General features: G+C 43.4%; 1 long non-coding RNA gene across 1 annotated transcript in view; it reads left to right on the top strand.

Annotated features, from left to right (window-relative positions):
• LOC307189637 overlaps nt 1-12,491 on the top strand; it is a 2,307,304-nt gene extending 2,294,813 nt beyond the window's left edge. The window contains exon 11 of the long non-coding RNA XR_013829230.1: nt 12,414-12,491. This is a non-coding gene — a long non-coding RNA (uncharacterized lncRNA). The remainder of the gene's footprint in view (nt 1-12,413) is intronic.
• The last annotated feature ends 3,332 nt before the right edge of the window (nt 12,492-15,823 follow it).

Below are 15,823 nucleotides of genomic sequence, written 5' to 3'. Positions count from 1 at the left end.
TAAACCTGGAGAGTTGAGACCCGTGTAATGGGTACCATGCAATATGACTTCAAAGGGTCTTCATTTGCTCACCGAACCTCTCCAATCCTATCACTGCTGCGTTTATGCCCCTGTATACATGCTTGATTCTCTTTCGGAGACATAGCAATCCATAGGTTTTAAGATACTTACTAGTCAGGTACATTCTTAGGCGTTTAATATGCGGTGTTGAGTCCATTTCGTTGAGCAAGGAGTAGCTCTTGTCTATTCCATATTTGACTTAAGGAACTTTATCTGTGCTCATTTCAATCTCTGGTTTTATGTAGCACCCCAACTCACCTTTCCCCTTAAGCAAGCATAAGTTGTTTTTCTAAATTTGAGACCCTGTTCTGTTCTGTAATTCAGTTCCTGTGTAGCCAAGTTTACATTCCGTGTATTACTGATATCTTATGATGTTTCTTTTTCTGTGTGACTTATTTCAGTTAGAATCATCATACCTGAATCCACTCATTGTGCTGCTAAGGGCCTGATGACACAGATTTCATTGCTGAGTGATATTGCTTTGTAAGTAAATACCACAACTTCTTTATCCATTTTTCACTTTCTGCGATGTTGAACTTGTACTGTAAACGAGGTTCTTGTAAACAGAGCCGTTCCAAACTTTGGGGTGGCTGTGTCTTTTTGATTTTAATTTCCCTAAGCTATAGGACCATAAGTGGAAGTGCCCTAGGTTCTGTTGCTTTGTTTTTTAGATGTTTCAGGAAACACCATACACTTCTCCCGAGTGGTTGCTGGCAATTTACATCCCACCCATCAGCATAACAAAGCTCCCAGTTCTCCATGGCCTGTCCTGCCTTTCTGGATTTTACACTTTTTTCAGATGGCCCTTTTGACCGGGGGGAATTGAGACTTCATTGTAGTGCAGATTTCCTTTGCAAGCTTGCTTGGTTGGCCAAAAAGGGCGTATGCGTTTTTTCCTGAATATATTCAGGAAAAAACGCATACGCCCTTTTTGGCCAAGTGCATCATTGTGGACGTTCTGCCTCTTTTCCTATGCTTTCAATGCAATTCCAGTCTACCTCCTGAAATCGGTTTCCTGCAATTCTGCCCCGCTTTCAAGTCCTCTTGGCAGCCTTACTTCACTATATTTTTGGACGATAGCTGTCATTGATAACTGCAGGTTTGTGAATTACAGTGCCCCTGAGCTCCTTTCTTCAACTCGGTTTCTTTTGAGCTGGCCGCAACACAGCAGGATGGCTTCAGGCCCTAATCTGGTTCCGGTACGGAACGCTGAGCCTTTGGTTATTTCCTCTTCCTGTTGCGAAATGAGAGTTAAATTTGCCCGTCCAGACACCTCCAGCTAGCCTCTCATTGGTTCTCGCTCTTCCTGTTTATCTTCCGCAGAAATTGCAAACTGTGCCAAACAGGAGGTTAAAGGCGCTGACTCTCCAAGTGGGGAGAGTGTTAGTAAAGCGTCTGGAATGTTGCACCCGAGTACCACGGGAGGAAAACTGAGACATATTTGAACACGTCTCCCGATCACATGGTTGATCATACTCTGGGTTCCACATGCATGTTTTAGCTAAAGGAAGAATACCTAAAACCTGGGTAGTTGAAACCCGTGGAATGGGTACCATGCAATATGACTTCAAAGGGTCTTCATTTGCTCACCGAACCTCTCCAATCCTATCACTGCTGCGTTTATGCCCCTGTACACATGCTTGATTCTCTTTCGGAGACATAGCAATCCATAGGTTTTAAGATACTTACTAGTCAGGTACATTCTTAGGCGTTTAATATGCGGTGTTGAGTCCATTTCGTTGAACAAGGAGTAGCTCTTGTCTATTCCATATTTGACTTAAGGAACTTTATCTGTGCTCATTTCAATCTCTGGTTTTATGCAGCACCCCAACTCACCTTTACCCTTAAGCAAGCATAAGTTGGTTTTCTAAATTTGAGACCCTGTTCTGTTCTGTAATTCATTTCCTGTGTAGTCAAGTTTACATTCCATGTATTACTGATATCTTATGATGTTTCTTTTTCTGTGTGACTTATTTCAGTTAGAATCATCATACCTGAATCCACTCATTGTGATGCTAAGGGCCTGATGACATAGATTTCTTTGCTGAGTGATATTGCTTTGTAAGTAAATACCACAACTTCTTTATCCATTTTTCACTTTCTGCGATGTTGAACTTGTACTGTAAACGAGGTTCTTGTAAACAGAGGCGTCCCAAACTTTGGGGTGGCTGTGTCTTTTTGATTTTAATTTCCCTAAGCTATAGGACCATAAGCGGCAGTGCCCTAGGCTCTGTTGCTTTGTTTTTTAGATGTTTCAGGAAACACCATACACTTCTCCCGAGTGTCTGTTGGCAATTTACATCCCGCCCATCAGCATAACAAGGCTCCCAGTTCTCCATGGCCTGTCCTGCCTTTCTGGATTTTACACTTTTTTCAGATGGCCCTTTTGACCGGGGGGAAGTGAGACTTCATTGTAGTGCAGATTTCCTTTGCAAGCTTGCTTGGTTGGCCAAAAAGGGCGTATGAGTTTTTTCCTGAATATATTCAGGAATAATTTGCCCTTCCAGACACCTCCAGCTAGCCCCTCATTGGTTCTCGCTATTCCTGTTCATCTTCCGCAGAAATTGCAAACTGGGCCAAACAGGAGGTTAAAGGCGCTGACTCTTCAAGTGGGGAGAGTGTTAGTAAAGCGTCTGGAATGTTGCACCCGAGTACCAGGGGAGGAAAACTGAGACATATTTGAACACATCTCCCGTTCACATGGTTGATCATACTTGGGTTCCACATGCATGTTTTAGCTGAAGGAAGAATACCTTAAACCTGGAGAGTTGAGACCCGTGGAATGGGTACCATGCAATATGACTTCAAAGGGTCTTCATTTGCTCACCGAACCTCTCCAATCCTATCACTGCTGCGTTTATGCCCCTGTACACATGCTTGATTCTCTTTCGGAGACATAGCAATCCATAGGTTTTAAGATACTTACTAGTCAGGTACATTCTTAGGCGTTTAATATGCGGTGTTGAGTCCATTTCTTTGAGCAAGGAGTAGCTCTTGTCTATTCCATATTTGACTTAAGGAACTTTATCTGTGCTCATTTCAATCTCTGGTTTTATGCAGCACCCCAACTCACCTTTCCCCTTAAGCAAGCATAAGTTGGTTTTCTAAATTTGAGACCCTGTTCTGTTCTGTAATTCAGTTCCTGTGTAGCCAAGTTTACATTCCGTGTATTACTGATATCTTATGATGTTTCTTTTTCTGTGTGACTTATTTCAGTTAGAATCATCATACCTGAATCCACTCATTGTGATGCTAAGGGCCTGATGACATAGATTTCATTGCTGAGTGATATTGCTTTGTAAGTAAATACCACAACTTCTTTATCCATTTTTCACTTTCTGCGATGTTGAACTTGTACTGTAAACGAGGTTCTTGTAAACAGAGGCGTCCCAAACTTTGGGGTGGCTGTGTCTTTTTGATTTTAATTTCCCTAAGCTATAGGACCATAAGTGGCAGTGCCCTAGGCTCTGTTGCTTTGTTTTTTAGATGTTTCAGGAAACACCATACACTTCTCCCGAGTGTCTGTTGGCAATTTACATCCCGCCCATCAGCATAACAAGGCTCCCAGTTCTCCATGGCCTGTCCTACCCTTCTGGATTTTACACTTTTTTCAGATGGCCCTTTTGACCGGGGGGAAGTGAGACTTCATTGTAGTGCAGATTTCCTTTGCAAGCTTGCTTGGTTGGCCAAAAAGGGCGTATGCGTTTTTTCCTGAATATATTCAGGAATAATCTGCCCGTCCAGACACCTCCAGCTAGCCTCTCATTGGTTCTCGCTATTCCTGTTCATCTTCCGCAGAAATTGCAAACTGGGCCAAACAGGAGGTTAAAGGCGCTGACTCTCCAAGTGGGGAGAGTGTTAGTAAAGCGTCTGGAATGTTGCACCCGAGTACCAGGGGAGGAAAACTGAGACATATTTGAACATGTCTCCCGTTCACATGGTTGATCATACTTGGGTTCCACATGCATGTTTTAGCTGAAGGAAGAATACCTTAAACCTGGAGAGTTGAGACCCGTGTAATGGGTACCATGCAATATGACTTCAAAGGGTCTTCATTTGCTCACCGAACCTCTCCAATCCTATCACTGCTGCGTTTATGCCCCTGTACACATGCTTGATTCTCTTTTGGAGACATAGCAATCCATAGGTTTTACGATACTTACTAGTCAGGTACATTCTTAGGCGTTTAATATGCGGTGTTGAGTCCATTTCGTTGAGCAAGGAGTAGCTCTTGTCTATTCCATATTTGACTTAAGGAACTTTATCTGTGCTCATTTCAATCTCTGGTTTTATGCAGCACCCCAACTCACCTTTACCCTTAAGCAAGCATAAGTTGGTTTTCTAAATTTGAGACCCTGTTCTGTTCTGTAATTCAGTTCCTGTGTAGCCAAGTTTACATTCCGTGTATTACTGATATCTTACGATGTTTCTTTTTCTGTGTGACTTATTTCAGTTACAATCATCATACCTGAATCCACTCATTGTGATGCTAAGGGCCTGATGACATAGATTTCATTGCTGAGTGATATTGATTTTTAAGTAAATACCACAACTTCTTTATCCATTTTTCACTTTCTGCGATGTTGAACTTGTACTGTAAACGAGGTTCTTGTAAACAGAGCCGTTCCAAACTTTGGTGTGGCTGTGTCTTTTTGATTTTAATTTCCCTAAGCTATAGGACCATAAGTGGAAGTGCCCTAGGTTCTGTTGCTTTGTTTTTTAGATGTTTCAGGAAACACCATACACTTCTCCCGAGTGGTTGTTGGCAATTTACATCCCGCCCATCAGCATAACAAGGCTCCCAGTTCTCCATGGCCTGTCCTGCCTTTCTGGATTTTACACTTTTTTCAGATGGCCCTTTTGACCGGGGGGAAGTGAGACTTCATTGTAGTGCAGATTTCCTTCGCAAGCTTGCTTGGTTGGCCAAAAAGGGCGTATGCGTTTTTTCCTGAATATATTCAGGAAAAATCGCATACGCCCTTTTTGGCCAAGTGCATCATTGTGGACGTTCTGCCTCTTTTCCTATGCTTTCAATGCAATTCCAGTCTACCTCCTGAAATCGGTTTCCTGCAATTCTGCCCCGCTTTCAAGTCCTCTTGGCAGCCTTACTTCAGTCTATTTTTGGACGATAGCTGTCATTTATAACTCTGCAGGTTTGTGAATTACAGTGCCCCTGAGCTCCTTTCTTCAACTTGCTTTCTTGTGACCTGGCCGCAACACCGCAGGATGGCTTCAGGCCCTAATCTGGTTCCGGCACGGCACGCTGAGCCTTTGGTTATTTCCTCTTCCTGGTGGGAAATGAGAGTTAAATTTGCCCGTCCAGACACCTTCAGCTAGCCTCTCATTGGTTCTCGCTATTCCTGTTCATCTTCCGCAGAAATTGCAAACTGGGCCAAACAGGAGGTTAAAGGCGCTGACTCTCCAAGTGGGGAGAGTGTTAGTAAAGCGTCTGGAATGTTGCACCCGAGTACCAGGGGAGGAAAACTGAGACATATTTGAACACGTCTCCCGTTCACATGGTTGATCATACTTGGGTTCCACATGCATGTTTTAGCTGAAGGAAGAATACCTTAAACCTGGAGAGTTGAAACCCGTGGAATGGGTACCATGCAATATGACTTCAAAGGGTCTTCATTTGCTCACCGAACCTCTCCAATCCTATCACTGCTGCGTTTATGCCCCTGTACACATGCTTGATTCTCTTTCGGAGACATAGCAATCCATAGGTTTTTAAGATACTTACTAGTCAGGTACATTCTTAGGCGTTTAATATGCGGTGTTGAGTCCATTTCGTTGAGCAAGGAGTAGCTCTTGTCTATTCCATATTTGACTTAAGGAACTTTATCTGTGCTCATTTCAATCTCTGGTTTTATGCAGCACCCCAACTCACCTTTACCCTTAAGCAAGCATAAGTTGGTTTTCTAAATTTGAGAACCTGTTCTGTTCTGTAATTCAGTTCCTGTGTAGCCAAGTTTACATTCCGTGTATTACTGATATCTTATGATGTTTCTTTTTCTGTGTGACTTATTTCAGTTAGAATCATCATACCTGAATCCACTCATTGTGATGCTAAGGGCCTGATGACATAGATTTTATTGCTGAGTGATATTGGTTTGTAAGTAAATACCACAAATTCTTTATCCATTTTTCACTTTCTGCGATGTTGAACTTGTACTGTAAACGAGGTTCTTGTAAACACAGGCGTCCCAAACTTTGGGGTGGCTGTGTCTTTTTGATTTTAATTTCCCTAAGCTATAGGACCATAAGTGGCATTGCCCTAGGCTCTGTTGCTTTGTTTTTTAGATGTTTCAGGAAACACCATACACTTCTCCCGAGTGTCTGTTGGCAATTTACATCCCGCCCATCAGCATAACAAGGCTCCCAGATCTCCATGGCCTGTCCTGCCTTTCTGGATTTTACACTTTTTTCAGATGGCCCTTTTGACCGGGGGGAAGTGAGACTTCATTGTAGTGCAGATTTTCTTTGCAAGCTTGCTTGGTTGGCCAAAAAGGGCGTATGCGTTTTTTCCTGAATATATTCAGGAAAAAACGCATACGCCCTTTTTGGCCAAGTGCATCATTGTGGACGTTCTGCCTCTTTTCCTATGCTTTCAATGCAATTCCAGTCTACCTCCTGAAATCGGTTTCCTGCAATTCTGCCCCGCTTTCAAGTCCTCTTGGCAGCCTTACTTCAGTCTATTTTTGGACGATAGCTGTCATTTATAACTCTGCAGGTTTGTGAATTACAGTGCCCCTGAGGTCCTTTCTTCAACTCGCTTTCTTGTGACCTGGCCGCAACACCGCAGGATGGCTTCAGGCCCTAATCTGGTTCCGGCACGGCACGCTGAGCCTTTGGTTAATTCCTCTTCCTGGTGGGAAATGAGAGTTCAATTTGCCCGTCCACACACCTCCAGCTAGTCTCTCATTGGTTCTCGCTATTCTTGTTCCTCTTCCGCACAAATTGCAAACTGGGCCAAACAGAAGGTTAAAGGGACTGACTCTCCAAGTCGGGAGAGTGTTAGTTAAGCGTCTGGAATGTTGCACCCGAGTACCAGGGGAGGAAAACTGAGACATATTTGAACACGTCTCCCGATCACATGGTTGATCATACTCTAGGTTCCACATGCATGTTTTAGCTGAAGGAAGAATACCTTAAACCTGGGTAGTTGAAACCCGTGGAATGGGTACCATGCAATATGACTTCAAAGGGTCTTCATTTGCTCACCGAACCTCTCCAATCCTATCACTGCTGCGTTTATGCCCCTGTACACATGCTTGATTCTCTTTCGGAGACATAGCAATCCATAGGTTTTAAGATACTTACTAGTCAGGTACATTCTTAGGCGTTTAATATGGGGTGTTGAGTCCATTTCGTTGAGCAAGGAGTAGCTCTTGTCTATTCCATATTTGGCTTAAGGAACTTTATCTGTGCTCATTTCAATCTCTGGTTTTATGCAGCACCCCAACTCACCTTTACCCTTAAGCAAGCATAAGTTGGTTTTCTAAATTTGAGACCCTGTTCTGTTCTGTAATTCAGTTCCTGTGTAGCCAAGTTTACATTCCATGTATTACTGATATCTTATGATGTTTCTTTTTCTGTGTGAATTACTTCAGTTAGAATCATCATACCTTAATCCACTCATTGTGCTGCTAAGGGCCTGATGACACAGATTTCATTGCTGAGTGATATTGCTTTGTAAGTAAATACCACAACTTCTTTATCCATTTTTCACTTTCTGCGATGTTGAACTTGTACTGTAGACGAGGTTCTTGTAAACAGAGCCGTTCCAAACTTTGGGGTGGCTGTGTCTTTTTGATTTTAATTTCCCTAAGCTATAGGACCATAAGTGGCAGTGCCCTAGGCTCTGTTGCTTTGTTTTTTAGATGTTTCAGGAAACACCATACACTTCTCCCGAGTGTCTGTTGGCAATTTACATCCCGCCCATCAGCATAACAAGGCTCCCAGTTCTCCATGGCCTGTCCTGCCTTTCTGGATTTTACACTTTTTTCAGATGGCCCTTTTGACCGGGGGGAAGTGAGACTGCATTGTAGTGCAGATTTCCTTTGCAAGCTTGCTTGGTTGGCCAAAAAGGGTGTATGTGTTTTTTCCTGAATATATTCAGGAAAAAACGCATACGCCCTTTTTGGCCAAGTGCATCATTGTGGACGTTCTGCCTCTTTTCCTATGCTTTCAATGCAATTCCAGTCTACCTCCTGAAATCGGTTTCCTGCAATTCTGCCCCGCTTTCAAGTCCTCTTGGCAGCCTTACTTCAGTCTATTTTTGGACGATAGCTGTCATTTATAACTCTGCAGGTTTGTGAATTACAGTGCCCCTGAGCTCCTTTCTTCAACTCGCTTTCTTGTGACCTGGCCGCAACACCGCAGGATGGCTTCAGGCCCTAATCTGGTTCCGGCACGGCACGCTGAGCCTTTGGTTATTTCCTCTTCCTGGTGGGAAATGAGAGTCAAATTTGCCCGTCCACACACCTCCAGCTAGCCTCTCATTGGTTCTCGCTATTCCTGTTCATCTTCCGCAGAAATTGCAAACTGGGCCAAACAGGAGGTTAAAGGCACTGACTCTCCAAGTGGGGAGAGTGTTAGTAAAGCGTCTGGAATGTTGCACCCGAGTACCAGGGGAGGAAAACTGAGACATATTTGAACACGTCTCCCGTTCACATGGTTGATCATACTTGGGTTCCACATGCATGTTTTAGCTGAAGGAAGAATACCTTAAACCTGGAGAGTTCAGACCCGTGTAATGGGTACCATGCAATATGACTTCAAAGGGTCTTCATTTGCTCACCGAACCTCTCCAATCCTATCACTGCTGCGTTTATGCCCCTGTACACATGCTTGATTCTCTTTCGGAGACATAGTAATCTATAGGTTTTAAGATACTTACTAGTCAGGTACATTCTTAGGCGTTTAATATGCGGTGTTGAGTCCATTTCATTGAGCAAGGAGTAGCTCTTGTCTATTCCATATTTGACTTAAGGAACTTTATCTGTGCTCATTTCAATCTCTGGTTTTATGCAGCACCCCAACTCACCTTTACCCTTAAGCAAGCATAAGTTGGTTTTCTAAATTTGAGACCCTGTTCTGTTCTGTAATTCAGTTCCTGTGTAGCCAAGTTTACATTCCGTGTATTACTGATATCTTATGATGTTTCTTTTTCTGTGTGACTTATTTCAGTTAGAATCATCATACCTGAATCCACTCATTGTGATGCTAAGGGCCTGATGACATAGATTTCATTGCTGAGTGATATTGCTTTGTAAGTAAATACCACAACTTCTTTATCCATTTTTCACTTTCTGGGATGTTGAACTTGTACTGTAAACGAGGTTCTTGTAAACAGAGCCGTTCCAAACTTTGGGGTGGCTGTGTCTTTTTGATTTTAATTTCCCTAAGCTATAGGACCATAAGTGGCAGTGCCCTAGGCTCTGTTGCTTTGTTTTTTAGATGTTTCAGGAAACACCATACACTTCTCCCGAGTGTCTGTTGGCAATTTACATCCCGCCCATCAGCATAACAAGGCTCCCAGTTCTCCATGGCCTGTCCTGCCTTTCTGGATTTTACACTTTTTTCAGATGGCCCTTTTGACCGGGGGGAAGTGAGACTGCATTGTAGTGCAGATTTCCTTTGCAAGCTTGCTTGGTTGGCCAAAAAGGGTGTATGTGTTTTTTCCTGAATATATTCAGGAAAAAACGCATACGCCCTTTTAGGCCAAGTGCATCATTGTGGACGTTCTGCCTCTTTTCCTATGCTTTCAATGCAATTCCAGTCTACCTCCTGAAATCGGTTTCCTGCAATTCTGCCCCGCTTTCAAGTCCTCTTGGCAGCCTTACTTCAGTCTATTTTTGGACGATAGCTGTCATTTATAACTCTGCAGGTTTGTGAATTACAGTGCCCCTGAGCTCCTTTCTTCAACTCGCTTTCTTGTGACCTGGCCGCAACACCGCAGGATGGCTTCAGGCCCTAATCTGGTTCCGGCACGGCACGCTGAGCCTTTGGTTATTTCCTCTTCCTGGTGGGAAATGAGAGTTAAATTTGCCCGTCCAGACACCTCCAGCTAGTCTCTCATTGGTTCTCGCTATTCCTGTTCATCTTCCGCAGAAATTGCAAACTGGGCCAAACAGGAGGTTAAAGGCGCTGACTCTCCAAGTGGGGAGAGTGTTAGTAAAGCGTCTGGAATGTTGCACCCGAGTACCAGGGTAGGAAAACTGAGACATATTTGAACACGTCTCCCGTTCACATGGTTGATCATACTTGGGTTCCACATGCATGTTTTAGCTGAAGGAAGAATACCTTAAACCTGGAGTGTTGAGACCCGTGTAATGGGTACCATGCAATATGACTTCAAAGGGTCTTCATTTGCTCACCGAACCTCTCCAATCCTATCACTGCTGCGTTTATGCCACTGTACACATGCTTGATTCTCTTTTGGAGACATAGCAATCCATAGGTTTTACGATACTTACTAGTCAGGTACATTCTTAGGCGTTTAATATGCGGTGTTGAGTCCATTTCGTTGAGCAAGGAGTAGCTCTTGTCTATTCCATATTTGACTTAAGGAACTTTATCTGTGCTCATTTCAATCTCTGGTTTTATGCAGCACCCCAACTCACCTTTCCCCTTAAGCAAGCATAAGTTGGTTTTCTAAATTTGAGACCCTGTTCTGTTCTGTAATTCAGTTCCTGTGTAGCCAAGTTTACATTCCGTGTATTACTGATATCTTATGATGTTTCTTTTTCTGTGTGACTTATTTCAGTTACAATCATCATACCTGAATCCACTCATTGTGATGCTAAGGGCCTGATGACATAGATTTCATTGCTGAGTGATATTGCTTTGTAAGTAAATACCACAACTTCTTTATCCATTTTTCACTTTCTGCGATGTTGAACTTGTACTGTAAACGAGGTTCTTGTAAACAGAGCCATTCCAAACTTTGGGGTGGCTGTGTCTTTTTGATTTTAATTTCCCTAAGCTATAGGACCATAAGTGGAAGTGCCCTAGGTTCTGTTGCTTTGTTTTTTACATGTTTCAGGAAACACCATACACTTTTCCCGAGTGGTTGTTGGCAATTTACATCCCGCCCATCAGCATAACAATGCTCCCAGTTCTCCATGGCCTGTCTTGTCTTTCTGGATTTTACACTTTTTTCAGATGGCCCTTTTGACCGGGGGGAAGTGAGACTTCATTGTAGTGCAGATTTCCTTTGCAAGCTTGCTTGGTTGGCCAAAAAGGGCTTATGCGTTTTTTCCTGAATATATTCAGGAAAAAACGCATACGCCCTTTTTGGCCAAGTGCATCATTGTGGATGTTCTGCCTCTTTTCCTATGCTTTCAATGCAATTCCAGTCTACCTCCTGAAATCGGTTTCCTGCAATTCTGCCCCGCTTTCAAGTCCTCTTGGCAGCCTTACTTCAGTCTATTTTTGGACGATAGCTCTCATTTATAACTCTGCAGGTTTGTGAATTACAGTGACCCTGAGCTCCTTTCTTCAACTCGCTTTCTTGTGACCTGGCCGCAACACCGCAGGATGGCTTCAGGCCCTAATCTGGTTCCAGTACGGCACGCTGAGCCTTTGGTTATTTCCTCTTCCTGGTGGGAAATGAGAGTTACATTTGCCCGTCCAGACACCTCCAGCTAGCCTCTCATTGGTTCTCGCTATTCCTGTTCATCTTCCGCAGAAATTGCAAACTGGGCCAAACAGGAGGTTAAAGGCGCTGACTCTCCAAGTGGGGAGAGTGTTAGTAAAGCGTCTGGAATGTTGCACCCGAGTACCAGGGGAGGAAAACTGAGACATATTTGAACACGTCTCCCGTTCACATGGTTGATCATACTTGGGTTCCACATGCATGTTTTAGCTGAAGGAAGAATACCTTAAACCTGGAGAGTTGAGACCCGTTTAATGGGTACCATGCAATATGACTTCAAAGGTTCTTCATTTGCTCACCAACCTCTCCAATCCTATCACTGCTCCGTTTATGCCTCTGTACACATGCTTGATTCTCTTTCGGAGACATAGCAATCCATAGGTTTTAAGATACTTACTAGTCAGGTACATTCTTAGGCGTTTAATATGCGGTGTTGAGTCCATTTCGTTGAGCAAGGAGTAGCTCTTGTCTATTCCATATTTGGCTTAAGGAACTTTATCTGTGCTCATTTCAATCTCTGGTTTTATGCAGCACCCCAATTCACCTTTCCCCTTAAGCAAGCATAAGTTGGTTTTCTAAATTTGAGACCCTGTTCTGTTCTGTAATTCAGTTCCTGTGTAGCCAGGTTTACATTCCGTGTATTACTGATATCTTATGATGTTTCTTTTTCTGTGTGACTTATTTCAGTTAGAATCATCATACCTGAATCCACTCATTGTGCTGCTAAGGGCCTGATGACATAGATTTCACTGCTGAGTGATATTGCTTTGTAAGTAAATACCACAACTTCTTTATCCATTTTTCACTTTCTGCGATGTTGAACTTGTACTGTAAACGAGGTTCTTGTAAACAGAGGCGTCCCAAACTTTGGGGTGGCTGTGTCTTTTTGATTTTAATTTCCCTAAGCTATAGGACCATAAGTGGAAGTGCCCTAGGCTCTGTTGCTTTGTTTTTTAGATGTTTCAGGAAACACCATACACTTCTCCCGAGTGTCTGTTGGCAATTTACATCCCGCCCATCAGCATAACAAGGCTCCCAGTTCTCCATGGCCTGTCCTGCCTTTCTGGATTTTACACTTTTTTCAGATGGCCCTTTTGACCGCGGGGAAGTGAGACTTCATTGTAGTGCAGATTTCCTTTGCAAGCTTGCTTGGTTGGCCAAAAAGGGCATATGCGTTTTTTCCTGAATATATTCAGGAAAAAACGCATACGCCCTTTTTGGCCAAGTGCATCATTGTGGACGTTCTGCCTCTTTTCCTATGCTTTCAATGCAATTCCAGTCTACCTCCTGAAATCAGTTTCCTGCAATTCTGCCCCGCTTTCAAGTCCTCTTGGCAGCCTTACTTCAGTATATTTTTGGACGATAGCTGTCATTTATAACTCTGCACGTTTGTGAATTACAGTGCCCCTGAGCTCCTTTCTTCAACTCGCTTTCTTGTGAGCTGGCCGCAACACCGCAGGATGGCTTCAGGCCCTAATCTGGTTCCGGCACGGCATGCTGAGCCTTTGGTTAATTCCTCTTCATGGTGGGAAATGAGAGTTAAATTTGCCCGTCCAGACACCTCCAGCTAGTCTCTCATTGGTTCTCCCTATTCCTGTTCATCTTCCGCAGAAATTGCAAACTGGGCCAAACAGGAGGTTAAAGGCGCTGACTCTCCAAGTGGGGAGAGTGTTAGTAAAGCGTCTGGAATATTGCACCCGAGTACCAGGGGAGTTAAACTGAGACATATTTGAACACGTCTCCCGTTCACACTGTTGATCATACTCCAGGTTCCACATGCTTGTTTTAGCTGAAGGAAGAATACCTTAAACCTGGAGAGTTGAGACCCGTGGAACGGGTACCATGCAATATGTCTTCAAAGGGTATTCATTTGCTCACCGAACCTCTCCAAATCTATCACTGCTGCGTTTATGCCCCTGTACACATGCTTGATTCTCTTTCGGAGACATAGCAATCCGTAGGTTTTAAGATACTTACTAGTCAGGTACATTCTTAGGCGTTTAATATGGGGTGTTGAGTCCATTTCGTTGAGCAAGGAGTAGCTCTTGTCTATTCCATATTTGGCTTAAGGAACTTTATCTGTGCTCATTTCAATCTCTGGTTTTATGCAGCACCCCAACTCACCTTTCCCCTTAAGCAAGCATAAGTTGGTTTTCTAAATTTGAGACCCTGTTCTGTTTTGGAATGCAGTTCCTGTGTAGCCAAGTTTACATTCCGTGTATTACTGATATCTTATGATGTTTCTTTTTCTGTGTGACTTATTTCAGTTAGAATCATCATACCTGAATCCACTCATTGTGATGCAAAGGGCCTGATGACATAGATTTCATTGCTGAGTGATATTGCTTTGTAAGTAAATACCACAACTTCTTTATCCATTTTTCACTTTCTGCGATGTTGAACTTGTACTGTAAACGAGGTTCTTGTAAACAGAGGCGTCCCAAACTTTGGGGTGGCTGTGTCTTTTTGATTTTAATTTCCCTAAGCTATAGGACCATAAGTGGAAGTGCCCTAGGCTCTGTTGCTTTGTTTCTTAGGCGTTTCAGGAAACACCATACACTTCTCCCGAGTGTCTGTTGGCAATTTACATCCCGCCCATCAGCATAACAAGGCTCCCAGTTCTCCAAGGCCTGTCCTGCCTTTCTGGATTTTACACTTTTTTCAGATGGCCCTTTTGACCGGGGGGAAGTGAGACTTCATTGTAGTGCAGATTTCATTTGCAAGCTTGCTTGGTTGGCCAAAAAGGGCGTATGCGTTTTTTCCTGAATATATTCAGGAAAAAACGCATACGCCCTTTTTGGCCAAGTGCATCATTGTGGACGTTCTGCCTCTTTTCCTATGCTTTCAATGCAATTCCAGTCTACCTCCTGAAATCGGTTTCCTGCAATCCTGCCCCGCTTTCAAGTCCTCTTGGCAGCGTTACTTCAGTATATTTTTGGACGATAGCTGTCATTTATAACTCTGCAGGTTTGTGAATTACAGTGCCCCTGAGCCCCTGTCTTCAACTCGCTTTCTTTTGAGCTGGCCGCAACACTGCAGGATGGCTTCAGGCCCTAATCTGGTTCCGGCACGGCACGCTGAGCCTTTGGTTAATTCCTCTTCCTGGTGGGAAATGAGAGTTAAATTTGCCCGTCCAGACACCTCCAGGTAGTCTCTCATTGGTTCTCGCTATTCCTGTTCATCTTCCGCAGAAATTGCAAACTGGGCCAAACAGGAGGTTAAAGGGATTGACTCTCCAAGTCGAGAGAGTGTTAGTAAAGCGTCTGGAATGTTGCACCCGAGTACCAGGGTACGAAAACTGAGACATATTTGAACACGTCTCCCGATCACATGGTTGATCATACTCTAGGTTCCACATGCATGTTTTAGCTGAAGGAAGAATACCTTAAACCTGGGTAGTTGAAACCCGTGGAATGGGTACCATGCAATATGACTTAAAAGGGTCTTCATTTGTTCACCGAACCTCTCCAATCCTATCACGGCTGCGTTTATGCCCCTGTACACACGCTTGATTCTCTTTTGGAGACATAGCAATCCATAGGTTTTAAGATACTTACTAGTCAGGTACATTCTTAGGCGTTTAATATGGGGTGTTGAGTCCATTTCATTGAGCAAGGAGTAGCTCTTGTCTATTTCATATTTGGCTTAAGGAACTTTATCTGTGCTCATTTCAATCTCTGGTTTTATGCAGCACCCCAACTCACCTTTCCCCTTAAGCAAGCATAAGTTGGTTTTCTAAATTTGAGACCCTGTTCTGTTTTGGAATTCAGTTCCTGTGTAGCCAAGTTTACATTCCGTGTATTAGTGATATCTTATGATGTTTCTTTTTCTGTGTGACTTATTTCAGTTAGAATCATCGTACCTGAATCCACTCATTATGCTGCTACGGGCCTTATGACATAGATTTCATTGCTGAGTGATACTGCATTGTACGTAAGTACCACAAGTTCTTTATCCATTTTTCACTTTCTGTGATATTGAACTTGTACGGTAAACGAGGTTCTTGTAAACAGAGGCGTCCCAAACTTTGGGGTGGCTGTGTCTTTTTGATTTTAATTTCCCTAAGCTATAGGACCATAAGTGGAAGTGCCCTAGGCTCTG

This window comes from Stenella coeruleoalba (assembly GCF_951394435.1).
Source record: "Stenella coeruleoalba genome assembly, chromosome: 7".
Taxonomy (NCBI): domain Eukaryota; kingdom Metazoa; phylum Chordata; class Mammalia; order Artiodactyla; family Delphinidae; genus Stenella; species Stenella coeruleoalba.
Note: the sequence above shows the minus strand (reverse complement) of the source record. Positions and strands in the feature narration are given on the sequence as shown.